This window comes from Ambystoma mexicanum, chromosome 1p (assembly GCF_040938575.1).
Source record: "Ambystoma mexicanum isolate Mex_15411 chromosome 1p, UKY_AmexF1_1, whole genome shotgun sequence".
NCBI classification, from domain to species: Eukaryota; Metazoa; Chordata; class Amphibia; order Caudata; family Ambystomatidae; genus Ambystoma; species Ambystoma mexicanum.
The window spans coordinates 1,312,263,243-1,312,276,836 of record NC_090921.1 but is presented as its reverse complement, the minus strand read 5'-3'; the positions used below and the strand labels follow the sequence as shown (position 1 = coordinate 1,312,276,836).

The 13,594-nt window shown below is 44.1% G+C and overlaps 1 protein-coding gene across 1 annotated transcript in view; it reads right to left on the bottom strand.

Annotated features, from left to right (window-relative positions):
- SLC17A7 (solute carrier family 17 member 7) overlaps nucleotides 1–13,594 on the bottom strand; it is a 422,432-nt gene that overhangs the window by 31,747 nt on the left and 377,091 nt on the right. The window lies entirely within an intron of this gene.

Sequence of the window (13,594 nt, the reverse complement as noted above, 5' to 3'; positions counted from 1 at the left end):
GGTGAAGTGAGGGAGAGAAAAAAGGACAGTTGAGAGAGACCAAGAATGGAGAGTGACAGAGAGAGAGTCAGCCGTATATATGGATGTTGGCCATTTTAGCAAGATTCCATTGAATAGATCATGCATTTATTTTGGCGTGGCACATTCCTGGTCGAATTGGTTTATTCCATTGGATGACACCGGAGAAGCCATCATACAGGAGCCAATGCATAAAAGCAGGAAACCAATTAACATTCCCAAATCCATAACTACCTTTCCCTGCGTGGAGCCAAGAGAGGAGCCTACTAATGCTTTGACCCTTACTGATAAACTTCTAAAGATTGTTAAGAAATGTTGAAAATACAGTTGTAGTACACGATTCGATTCGGGATGCTGCGATTGCTTGCTAATGGCCTGATTGTTCTTTAATAGCTTCATCACTCCTGCTAGCTCAGGACTCTGCAAAATGTGGCTCTCCAGATGTCTTGCACTACAAATCCCATCAGCCTTAGACAATGTGCTCTCTGACTATTGAAAAGTCATATTATGGATTTTGGCATTGGAATTATGTTATAAAGTGCACTCATGTTTCATGGGTTCGTATTACCCATACATATACCTTGTTCAATTAACAAGGCTGCTCCCCCTGTTTCTTCAAACATTTTATGCCACACAGCCATCACACTGGAGTAGACCTTTCCATGGTATAGTAGGTACATTTCTTCCAGCAAGGAAGCAAATATGTGGATGACAGATTGCCTTTAAACAATGTACCAATACATTCAGATATGCCAGTAATAATTCTTCACCATCATGTTCATAGATACATGGAAGACCACATGAAGGTTGTGCCTTCATCTAAAGCTTGCTGCAGTCAATAACACCAAGGTGTACTTTTCAGAAGGTTTAGCTCTGCATGTTAACCAAAGAGTCTGTGTGGCAGAAGATGGATGTGTTTGTGTTATTTGGTATCATGCATAATGGTATAGTGTGTACTATTAATTGTGACAGTATATTTTATTAATTAATGCTCTTTGAAATTATTTGATATATTTCTGCCCATCTTCTGCAGTATTTCATATATGTTTTCTGCAAGACATCTGTTAACTAATGATACATTACGCATTCGATTTTATATTGTGAGAAAGGGGAGTAACATTTTACACCTAAAATACTAGTTTTCTAGTTCAACATTATCTACAGGGTTCCCATTGAACTCCTTCAATTAAAACTAGTTTTGATAGATATTTTTTACAATATTTATCTGTATGTTGCCTATTTCCTTACTCTTCAATTCATGTTAATCACTTGATCCTGAAAGGCCTGGCTAGGGCATGGGGCAGAATGCTTCTAGTAGATGATATTAATGGCTATGTGTAAGAGGTTTTAGTACTACATTTTAACCAAACAGTCTGTGAAGCAGAAGATGGATCTTGCTGGGGTATTTGGTATCATGTAAAGTATTATAGGGTATATTATCAGCAGTGGCAGTATATTTTATTAGTGAATTATTGGATATATTTCTTCCTAACCTTTGCAGTATTTCATATGGCTTCTTCTGGACTACTATTCCTTTATGCTGCATTATATATTTGATTTCCATATTGTGAGAAAGGTGAGTATAATTTTTAGTAGTTTTACACCTAAAATAACTTTTTGTTCTAGTTCAGCATTTTCTACATGGTTCCCATTGGACTCCTTCAATTAAAACTATTTATGAAGGATACTTTTTAAAAGGTATTTCTATTTAATGTTGCCCATTTCATCACTCTTTAACTTATGTTGTGACTTCAGCCAGAAATGCCTGGCTATGGCATGGGGCAGAATTATGATTAAGTTTTATGAACATTTGGGTCCGAAATGTTGTGAAAGGCTAAGATGTCGCACTTCATATTGTTTAGATGGTTCCATGTGTTAATATCCTTGCAAAAATATCACCATACAAAAATATTGCCATATTGTTGCGCCGATATTAAGGCATGGAACATGCGGAAGGCACCCCCGCAACTCCTGCATTATTTTTAATGGAGCGGGGGACACCCCTGCATCACCCGCTCCCAAACACCCCAAAAACGATCCCCCAAAATATCGCCTCTGACCGTTCTAGACGACCATATATACGGCAATAATTTTGGTGGGGATATATGTGTGATACCATTTAGATAACAGTCAGTGTTCTGTAATACTTATGAATGAGTGCCGTCTCTAAATGCGAGTCTATCTTGAAGAAATCTGCTTAGTTTTTTCATTAACCCTGGTACACTCTATTCTCATAGAGACACTGAGGGAGTTGGAGAAAGCAAACAAATTTGAGAGTAAAGCACCCAGATTTAAGATCTTTTGGAATTTGGGCTCCACAGTTTTTGGAATCCTGGGATCTGAGACCAGGAGCTACCTTTGAGAGATAAGGACCCGCCTGTAATTCTTGATAGAGAAGAACTGCCATATGAAAATAGAGTGTACCAGGGTTTCCGCCTGGCTAATATCAATCAGACACTCCAAGATCTGGGAACCACAGGTTTGTAAAATAGAGGAAACAAGGCAAGAATTCCATCAATTTATGGAATCTGCATAATGAAACCAGTCAAGGCTAGAAAAGACTCCAGGATATTAATTCATTGAGCAAGCGAGGGTACATCTCATATGCTAGAAGACTTTTGTAATGAAATGCAGACTCTTTGTGTAAAGAATCGACACATGGGACAGAAACTTGTACAAGTTGGGAATCTATAATGTACCGATAAAAAAAAGAAGTAGCCAAAATCATTTAGGCTTAGGGATCCTAGTGTGAATGAGTTACACGTGTAAACCCGAAAATAGTTACATTATTAGGACCTACTTATGCTGTTTCACTTGTGTTGTTTTAAGTTTTTTTGTATTTGTTTTATGATACATGATCATTATAAATGGTAATGACGCTTTCTCTTGTATTTGTGTACTCTAGATTTTACTCAGTTTTCAATCTCTTTTATGTCTAGTTGTATGCCACAAATGAGTTCAGACATCAGTATTTATTCAAATGCTCATGTAATACTTTAGCATGGTACTTCTAGCAATTAGTTCCATTTATAATGGTACTTAAATTCCACTTACCATCAGACTGCCCAAAAGGACTATAATGGGCTGTGTCCTTTACGAGAAGTAATTACCATATTATTGTTAAACTAAATGTCTGCCTGTGCTTACTATACTCCATGATCTGGCAGTAATTTTGCAGGTTAAAGATTAACCCTCAGGTTTTGAAATTGAAGGGAGCTCAGAGCGATTTAGCTCCTGCGTGGAGCCTAGAAGAGCCTGGTTGTTACACATTACCAACGTTGGTCATGGTGGCAAAGGAAAAGATTAGGAAGTACGGTGGGAAACATTACTGTTACGACTGCCGATGCTATAGCAACGCCTACTGGAAGCAGCTGTCTAGTCGTTTCACGTTCGCCAGCAATGTGCGCGGCAGATCACGTGATACTTGATAAGGAAGGAAGAGCTTCAAGCAAATGCGTCGCTACTGCCTTTATCGGCGCTCTGTAAGTTCGATCCTAGGAATCTTACCCTTCTGACTCTTTGACTACAATTTCCCTTGTATCCAACTACCTCTTCTATTCTATTACTCCTTTCGCAGACTTCCACATTGGACAATTCTGGGTTACGATACTACTGCTCCTCCAGTTGTTTCTTTGAGAGAAGTTCCGTCCCTGATAGTGAGTAGAGCCTCTACCTCCCTCTATCCTCCATTCTTCTGTTGTCCCCAGCAAACAGCCATTTCTTGGATATTCTTTCTTTACATTTAGCACTGCCACCGATCACGCTGCACTGGAAACACTTCTCGGTCTCCCTCGAGTTTCTGAGAATAGCCACGCAATCTAGTGGGTTTCATTCAGGATTCATTAAAGAACGCTCATCCTCCTCGTAGACCAACCCTTCTAAGGAATGGCATCCACATCCTATCGACCAGTCCGAAGCTTTGATGCAACCCAGGGTTTTATTCCCCAGGAGGGTTTCCCTGGGGGTTGTGCCTTCCTCCTCCCTGTCGTTCGCTCACGGGGAGAGAGAGAAGTAGGATTCTCAAGGGAGATCTTCCAATCTCTTGCTGGCTGTCTTCATTGGGAACCGCAGTCTGCCCAGGTTAGTGATATAGTTTTATCATATATTAGATAACACTGGTTAGCTTGAAAACAACAGCTACCAAGAGCTACTTTTGTGACTATGTGACTTTGACACTGTGCATATGGGACAATCTAAAAATAAACATAAGGACGCCTCTATTCAACATTTACAGTTTAAGGGGTTGTGAGAAATTCGAACATCCACATGGTGGGTGTGCGCTCACCTGGGCTTTTTGGAAATTTGAAATGAAGTTGAATGAAGGTTATTCTGCACACATTTTCCTATGCTCACTGCATATCATACACATAGACCCATGTACTCTGGGTGGACACAGCGTACAGGCGCAGTCCCCCTGTCAAATTTAGTTGGGATACAACGGGAGGAGTACATGATACATCTCATGAAGGGGGAAGGACAAATGTACCCCTTCCATGGGCAGCATAATTAACTAGCAAAGGCTCCTTGGATTCACCCTTTGGTGAGCCCTGTAGCTGGTGGCAGCAATTTGCATACTAATCTGAAAGTAATTCAAACAGCCCACATGGGGCATGGCTACAGACGCTAATAAAGGAGACAGGAAACCCCAACAACATTTCATATGCAACTGTGTCAACCTGATGCCAGCTCCTGCCCTCAATATCGATTGACAGTGAAATGTCATGTCTGGGACTGTGTGTTTACAGTAGTCATCCCCTCAGAAGGACCCTATTCAGATGGTACGAGTGTGTGGTTTGACAGAGTCAGAAAGTCTAGTCTTGCAGCAGCTTGAAGGGAGACCTGCCACTTTAATCAGGAACCACATATTTGGTCATTAAAGTAGGCTTAGCCTTCACCAATCCCTGTTGTCCATTTGACAGATCATCTAAAGGCTTCATCAGAAGGAATAACTCATAATTGGATCCTGGCTTAAGCCAATCACTGTGGCCCACTTGGCTTTAAAAGAGGGCTGAGCCCCTCTTCTGGCAGATCATCTGAAGACTTCACTTGAAGTACCAAATAATAACTCAACCTTGGACCATGACTGAGGGTACATACCGTGCCCTGCTAGGTTCTGCAGCAAGCTTCCTAGGTGGGAAGTGGCATTAGTTCTCTCAACCCAAAACCAAGTACAAGGCCGCTGTCTGCAACACATTCCTCAGATTTGGGCTGTCCACTTTAAAGGACGACACAAGTCCAGTAAAGAAGCTAGGAGAAGTGCATCGACAAGCATTTACCGATGTCCACCTTAAAGGACATTGTCAAGCCAGTTGAGCTCCTTGAGCTGCAAACAACTGCACAGCTGACTGTTGATACACCACAGTTGCTAAAGCCGCCCGAGATGCCTTGACCAATGGCTCGAGCAGTGCTTTAGAACCACCGACCGGCACTGAGATGATTCCTGACCTCGAACTGCTGTGTAGGCCAGCCTGCAGCCATCCGTCCAACCTCGCTCGCCGAACTGGTTGCTGCCTGATGCCCACAAATGTCTTCTGTATTGAACTCTGTCACAGAAGCTGCAAAGTGCCCTGAAACCGACACGGCCCTGTCGAGCACCAAGAACTCCTACAAGCACAAGGTAGATTGTAGTTCTGTTCACATGGTCCTTCTCCGAAGGCCCCTAGTCACATTTTATGACCGGATTGCTCCCTTTGCGCTGAAACCAAGTATCCTTGAACTATTGCAATTATTTACTATACCAACTACCCTCCTGTCAATATACAGAGTGCATTGCTTTTCCTTCTTTGAAACTGTCTGTTCGCTTCATTCCTTTACAGGGAGGGTTGTTTTTGGTAGTGTGCTAGAACTGTCTGTTGTGATAGTAATGAAGTCAATATTTGTATGCAACCTTGACTGGACAGTCCCATTTATCCTTGGGAAATAATTGTTTTTTCGCTGTGTTGCAACTAAGCAACGATCCACTACCTTTCAGAGATAAGCCTGCCGTTCCATCCACGTTACCAAAATTGGGGAAGGAGGTTTACAATTTGATTGTGTTTCCAATCTGTTCAGATCCCTTCTGGTGTACTAGAGGTGTGGGGCTGATTGACGGTTTAGAAACTGATATTCATCCCTGGGCCACTGGTGCACCCAGGAAGTTGATTCTTCACAGGGGCCATAAATAATGAACAAAATGATATGTTTGCATCTTATGCGGAAGTTAGATTTGCACAATGCTATGTCGTAGCTTCTCGTTTACCAGTGGTAGCTCCTGGTCACTGGCTAATGCTGAATACCCAGGAGCTGCTTTTAGCTCCTGCTTATGCAATCTTAATTGTGACCCCTGAACCCTTGCACGTTAATAGTATTGGTTGTATTCACTGACCACAATATTAATGTTGCAGAAATGACATAACATAGTTTAGGTCCGTGTCGTACTTCAAGAGGGATTTATTGTTTTATTTGTCACGCTGCATACACTAATGCCCTTGTATATTTGATGTCATTCATATCTGTAAGGGAGCTACTTGGGATCTAAAACAAAAAGCCTCACAAAAGATCCTGTGAAGCATACTATAACATGTAAGTTAGTGTATGTATTAGTGGGAGGGGGTTGTTCTAGAACAAACAGCATACCTATTCATGGCTACCACAGTGTCTAACATTGTGCAAGGTACATAGAGGCAATGGGTTGCAAATCTTCTAGAACATTTACAGTTGTGGCTCTTGGCCAAGACATTTCCGGCAAATTATAGTTTCCTTGCACAGTGCTTCATAGCAGGTTTCCTCTATAACAGTTGGCATTATTACGCAATTTAACGGCGCTCAGTTACATTTTTCAATGTTTCATCAGAATGCAGACTGTAGTGTGCAGTGGGGGTGTCTGAGGCGGGATGGGGCCTGTATCTGATGCTATGGTTGATATCAGAGTGGGTGCATCTCCTGGGCACCTGTGGGTGGATGGACGCACAGTAAAAGTTATGGGAAACTATTGAACAGTCGGGAGTTGTGGGTTTTTTTGGTCAGTGTTTAGTCATCATGCATTTGTCAAGTTAAAAAGCCTTCACTGGAGAAGGCTGCAGTTTTGGTTTTCGCTCTTTTGGTTTGTGGAATTTGGAGTATAAGCAAGCTATTGTAACATGACTCAGTGGGCCTCATTACGGGTCCGGCGGTAACCATGCCGGTGATACCGGCGGGTTTCCGCCGGACCCGTAAATATTTACAGGCACCTGACTTCCCTTTAACACCAGGGGATTACAACCCTGGCGGGCCGGGAAGTCAGGCGCCGTCAAATTGTAAGTCCCCATTCCCATAGAGTGATATTGGACTGTATGGGAATGGGGCCCATAGAAGCACCCACACTGTTGTTAACGGTGCCAGTTGTTCCGTGAAAACTGTGCTGGGGGGTGCCGTCCAGCCCAGCAGGTCTGACATGCCGGGTGGGACGGCACCTGGCAGCATATTTGTAGTGTATCGGTCTGGATACAACGGTGCTGGTAATCTTACCACCACCGTTGTTTTCGGTCCTGCACACTTATAATGAGGAACAGAAACTTAGAGAGCAGCTGGAATCATCGGAAAGCTAACCACCACGGACCAACGTCACCATTTTGGTGGGGGCAGAATCACCAAATACAAATACCAAACAAATTTGCCCAGGAGTATTTGGATTCCATGTAGGCTAAGTAATGTGGTATTTGGTTCATATACACTGCTGATGTGTGATAACACCACATGAGGTAAATCATGAACATTCTAGGGGCACTCAATATTGGAATCAGTCCGATTGTGTAGTTTGTGCAGGGACATGCTGCACCAGCACAGATCAGAGTGGCACATACCATTCGAGATCCGTGCCACGGACATGCCTGCGGCATAGTACACATGAAGAACATATGTAGTTGAATCACCTAGGAAGAGGCACATAACATGCACATTTACCCTATGCATGCAATGAGTCGTACACGTGCACAGTTACCGTATGCATCCAATGAGTCGTGCATCTGCACAGTTACCCTATGCACGCAATGAGTCATGCATGTGCACAGTTACCCTATGCATGCAATGAGTCCTGCATGTGCACAGTTAACCTATGCATGCAATGAGTCCTGCATATGCACAGTTACCCTATGCATGCAATGAGTCCTGCATGTGCACAGTTAACCTATGCATGCAATGAGTCCTGCATATGCACAGTTACCCTATGCATGCAATGAGTCCTGCATCTGCACAGTTACCCTATGCACGCAATGAGTCATGCATGTGCACAGTTACCCTATGCATGCAATGAGTCCTGCATGTGCACAGTTAACCTATGCATGCAATGAGTCCTGCATATGCACAGTTACCCTATGCATGCAATGAGTCCTGCATGTGCACAGTTAACCTATGCATGCAATGAGTCCTGCATATACACAGTTACCCTATGCATTTGTATTTGTATTTATTTTGGTTTATATAGCGCTTTACACCAAAGCGCTTCACATTATAACAACAGGTGCATGCATGCAATGAGTCGTACATGTGCAGTTACGTCTTCATGCAATGAGTCATGCATGTGCACAGTTACCCTATGCATGCAGTGGGTCCTGCATACACACAGTTACCCTATGCATGCAATGAGTCCAGTATGTGCACATTTACACTATGCATGCAATGAGTCCTGCATGTGCACAGTTACCCTATGCATGCAATGAGCCCTGCATGTGCACAGTTAACCTATGCGTGCAATGAGTCCTGCATGTGCACAGTTAACCTATGCATGTAATGAGTCCTCTATGTGCACATTTACACTATGCATGCAATGAGTCCTGCATGTGGACAGTTACCCTATGCATGCATATGGTCCTGCATACACACAGTTACCCTATGCATGCAATGAGTCCTATATGTGAACATTTACACTATGCATGCAATGAGTCCTGCATGTGCACAGTTACCCTATGCATGCAATGAGTCCTGCATGTGCACAGTTACACTATGCATGCAATGACTCCTGCATGTTCACAGTTACCCTATGCATGCAATGAGTCCAGCATGTGCGCAGTTATCCTATGCATGCAATGAGTCCAGCATGTGCTCTTCTGACAGTGGTTCTTGTTCGGGTCCTTCAGAAATCGTCCAAGCCGCTGTGTTCCATTTTCCAGGGTTCTCCCACACCCTCTTGAATTAAGGTGATAGTTTGGAACACGTGATTTGTTTGGGAAATGACACTATATGGCAAGTACTGCTAATATTTTAAAAAATCTCTTTGGCCAGTAAAAGACTCATCTTTGCATAGCCTTCGGACAGGATGTGGGTTTGTCACCCGGGAAAGAAAGTTCGAATGGAGATTACATGGAGTTTATGAATGGTGCATTTTTTTATAGACAGCGTTTCAGATGTTCATGAAACAAGCATGTTTTGCAACATATTGCAATGCTTTATATAAAAATATTATATTTTGCATTATGAAAGTTAAAAACGAGAGAAAGAAAAAGTGCATGTAATTGATACTCATTCCATTCCCGACTCAAAGGCTCCCTTTTAGCAATATCCCATTCTATTCTATGGCTGGGCGCCAAAGCTTCCCATTATGCACTCAGCTTTCCTATTTATTTAACAACAGCAGAAATTGAACAAAACTAAGGCCCCCGTGTATCCATGCTAACCTGACCAATGAGAGATCAGAAAGTCCCAAAGTCCCATACCTCTGTTTGTGTGACTCTAATCCTTCTCTCTTCTTGCTGCTCCCTGTCAGACGAAGCTTAGTGTCTCGCTGATCTATTTTGCATGGGGCGGGGATATGGAATATGATTTACTGTTCGCGGTTCACGGTAAGGTGTTACCCTCCTGGTGTACAGGTAACCTTCCATGCCAGGGATTTGCACTTGGCAGATTCTCTAGCAAGGGTTCCAGTTATCTGCGGTTGGCAGGTGCCCATTCCTGCGGTGTACTTTTTTGTGCTCTGCTCTTCCTATCCGCATTGTGGGGCGGTAGACAGATCATCACACAGTAGGCCTCTACCTCACAGTGGGGGCGAACGGGCATGAGCAAAGTCCTCTTCGGCTGGGCATATTCCTCGAGTCGCGATGGCGCTGGACTAGAGGAAAGGCCCCAATATTGTGGGAGCTCCTTGCGGGCTCCAGATTCTGGTCGCTGACGGATCCTGAGAAAAGATTGCAATCATCTGGCGGTAATGGAACAGAGCTTGGAAGCTAACTGTGGGTTGCTGGTATTAACATTGCCTTTAAGGCGTTCTAGACAGTAGGGATAGGCAGGATGTATAGGATCAAGATTTGCTTGTTCAAGACGCTGATAGTAATGTTGATCAATCGGAGCCTGAAAAGGGGGTTTGAAAAAGGCTAAATGTCTCCTTCGTCAATAAGACAATTTCTGAACCAGTAGATAAAGCTCTGTCCCGATTCCTTAACCCATCCAAACTCCAGGGAATGGGGCTAGCCCAGTCTGTTGGGGAGTTTACTGATGCCTCCCTGCATAATGAAATTGAATCTGCCACCTGGACCGAAACGAAGGCGGAATGCCTGCGCCCTTCCTTGACAGCTCACTCCTCTGTCACGCTGTGAGCCAGGATCCGAAGATCTTGACTTTCTCCACTAAATACGGTTAAGACATAATGAAAGGCATAGACGGAGCATAGCAGTCTTGCCATGATAGACTGATGAATGCCTCAGCCCCTGTCATAAATATTGGACTTGTTGGAAGAGGTCAAGGCGGGGGATGTATCTTTGGATCCAGAGGTGAACAGTAGGTGAGTCCATTGGGCACTGTGTTTGTGGGGGCAGGGGTGCCAATGCTTCTATTGTTTGGAAGAGGAGAATGGTCATTCCCCTTAAAATGAGCCCTAATCCAAGTGGGTTGGCAGAGGACTGAGGGTTGGAAATAATAGGAATAAGTTTGTTCTGAGATGAGTTTCTAAAGGAATTGGGCAAATATCTGACCACTTTTGCCATTTCTGAAAGAGTCCAGTCTTCTCTTCATAGGAATTTGACACCCAAGTCTCTTCTGCGTATGGCAGCAGAAGGGATTGGTCGGACAGCTGCAATGCTCCCAACTAAGGCGCCACCAGTCAGTGGCAATACAAGACCCAGTGGTCCTTCTTCCTGCAGATAGACCACAGTTTCAGAATCAGGGTCTTCATGCGTTCTGTGGAAGACCCAAATTCATCCAGTATATTGGTCAATGTCCATGTTGTACAAGGGATTCCAGTGGAGGGAAAATAGCAGTATTTTAAAAATAAAATTGGCATCATGTTTCTCTAGACTCTTGCATGCTGCAGTCAGTACAGGGTTTTAGTCTAGAATGTGTTACTGTGACAATTCAACCTTGCTGCAAGAATGAGGTCTTCTTATCCAGAGCAAATCATGCTTTTATATCCCAAAAGGTCAGGGATGCATTGTCAATGAATGGTATAGAGACGTCTCACATGCACCTGGCGGGGGAGGTTCCCATAAACATTTTCCTGGTAAAAAAGAAGGACAAGGCTTACATCCCACTGATAAACATCACACAATGGAACTCCTTGATTGCATGTTGATACTTCAAGACGGAGACAGTTGGCAATCAGAGGGACTTGTTGAGGTCACAAGATTGGCTCGTGAATTTGGATCTCAAGATGCCTGTCCCACGGACCCCAAATCACAGCCTTCCCTTTCGGCATGTCTTCATCGTTGTGGTGTTTCACCAACATCATCAGCCCCATTTGGCATTCCTCATGAAAAGGGACATAACGCTACCTATACCCTGGATGATATGCTTATTATAGGCCATTCACCTCAGATTACTCAGGAACATTCTTATTTTATAATCGTAAACTTAACAGTCTCTGGGGTTTGTAATAAATTGGCAGAAGTCGGATCTAGTTCCGTCTCAGAAAATGCAATTTCTGAGATTCCTGATTAACTGCAAGACAGCACGTCCAAGCCTTCCCCAAATGAAATTCTTGGCCATCAAGAAGGTGTTGAAAAGGGCTCTTCGGTTGTCAGCAATCTCACTCAGGTACTTGGGCAGACTGATAGGCCTTCTTTCCTCATTCATCCATGCAATACCTCTGTGTCTACCGAATTACAAGGGCTCTTCAATGATTAGAAATGCAGGGACTTCATCTGGAATCAGGATATTCGCGAAGGGTCCTGCTTTCCACCAAAGCAATGGAAGAACTGCTCTGGTGGAGATCTCACATGGATGCTTAGACCGGAAGAGGAAGCTTTGATTCTTCCCCTAATGTTCAATCAGAATTAGACACAAGAGTTGGCACATAAATCGATGAGAAATTCTGGCCAGATCCTTTGCTACCAAATGCTTCACTGCATACCGGTTCTCCAATGGTCTGGTCTGCTTATTGATGGATAACAGGAAGCTGGTCTGTTATATCACCAAACTGAGAGGAGAAGAGCTCAGACTAAGGGACTTATTCATAGAAAAGGTGCAAAATGCCTGCAAAGCACTCTGCGCATAAAACTACGTTGCACCTACCTACACCCAACAACATATCCTGTGCGTTCTGCATATTCATGTAATGCTATCCGCAAAGTAAACCTAGGCACAAGTAGCACCCGGAACGCCCAGGACACGCCCCCACGCAAAGCAAAACCAGCGACATGTACCAACCTTTGCGCCTAACTGTTCCCCACCATCAAGCACCTAGAGCTGGGGGAGCCAGGGAGTTCATGGTTAGGGCCGAGCAAGGGCCGAGCCAGGGGATCAGGCCTGACTCCAGGAGCCAACCACAGACCGAACCCATGAAATTCCTGTCTCCGCCAGAACAATAGAAAAAATAAACATGGTCATGGCCCCCATCAGGCCGCATACATTTTTTCCCATTTTGAGCATTTCTTTCCATATTGGCTGCAACGTCGGCAAAATGGAAAGAAATGGCCAAATATGAAGAAAAGAAAATCTGGCCCTGATGCCGGCTTGGATGCCAAGAGGGCACAAGGGCTGCGTATTTCTTTTCTCCTTCATATTGTGGAATTTCTTTCCATTTTGGCCACACAGCATGGGCAAAATGGAAATACATGCCCAAAAATGGAAGATAGGGTGGGGAGTGGGGCTTACATAGCTGCTAGCCTGCTGCACACCTGTCTCCTGCACAGAGTGACTCTCTGTTCTGCCCCTAGCCAATCATGCTGTCTGGGGGCAGGATTGGAAGTCATGGATCAGAGGATAGTATGTGGGCGGGCCTGCAGCACACAGCGTAGACGATGCTGCTTTAAAAAAAAAAAAAAAATATATATATATATATATCCCTGATTGTGTGGATACTGGGCAGCCATGGTGGAGCCCGTGGCAGGCCTGTGGCGTCCAAGGGTACCAACCCGAATCGAGGGTTGGACTGGAGCCCCTGCTAAAGCCAGAGACAGCCCGGGCCTCGTCAGAGTCGCCCACCTCTACAAGTACCCTGGCAATACTGCATACCACCCCCAGAAACCTAGGCAGCTCCCCAGTGACACTGCGTATGAACCTCCGTAACCCAAAACTGCACCCCGATAATCTGCGTACCATTTCATGTAACTCAAGGCAGCGGCCAGTAAACCTGCGTGTGAATCCCCGTAATTCAAGGCTGCACCCTGCTAATCTGCAAACAAGCACCCCTAAC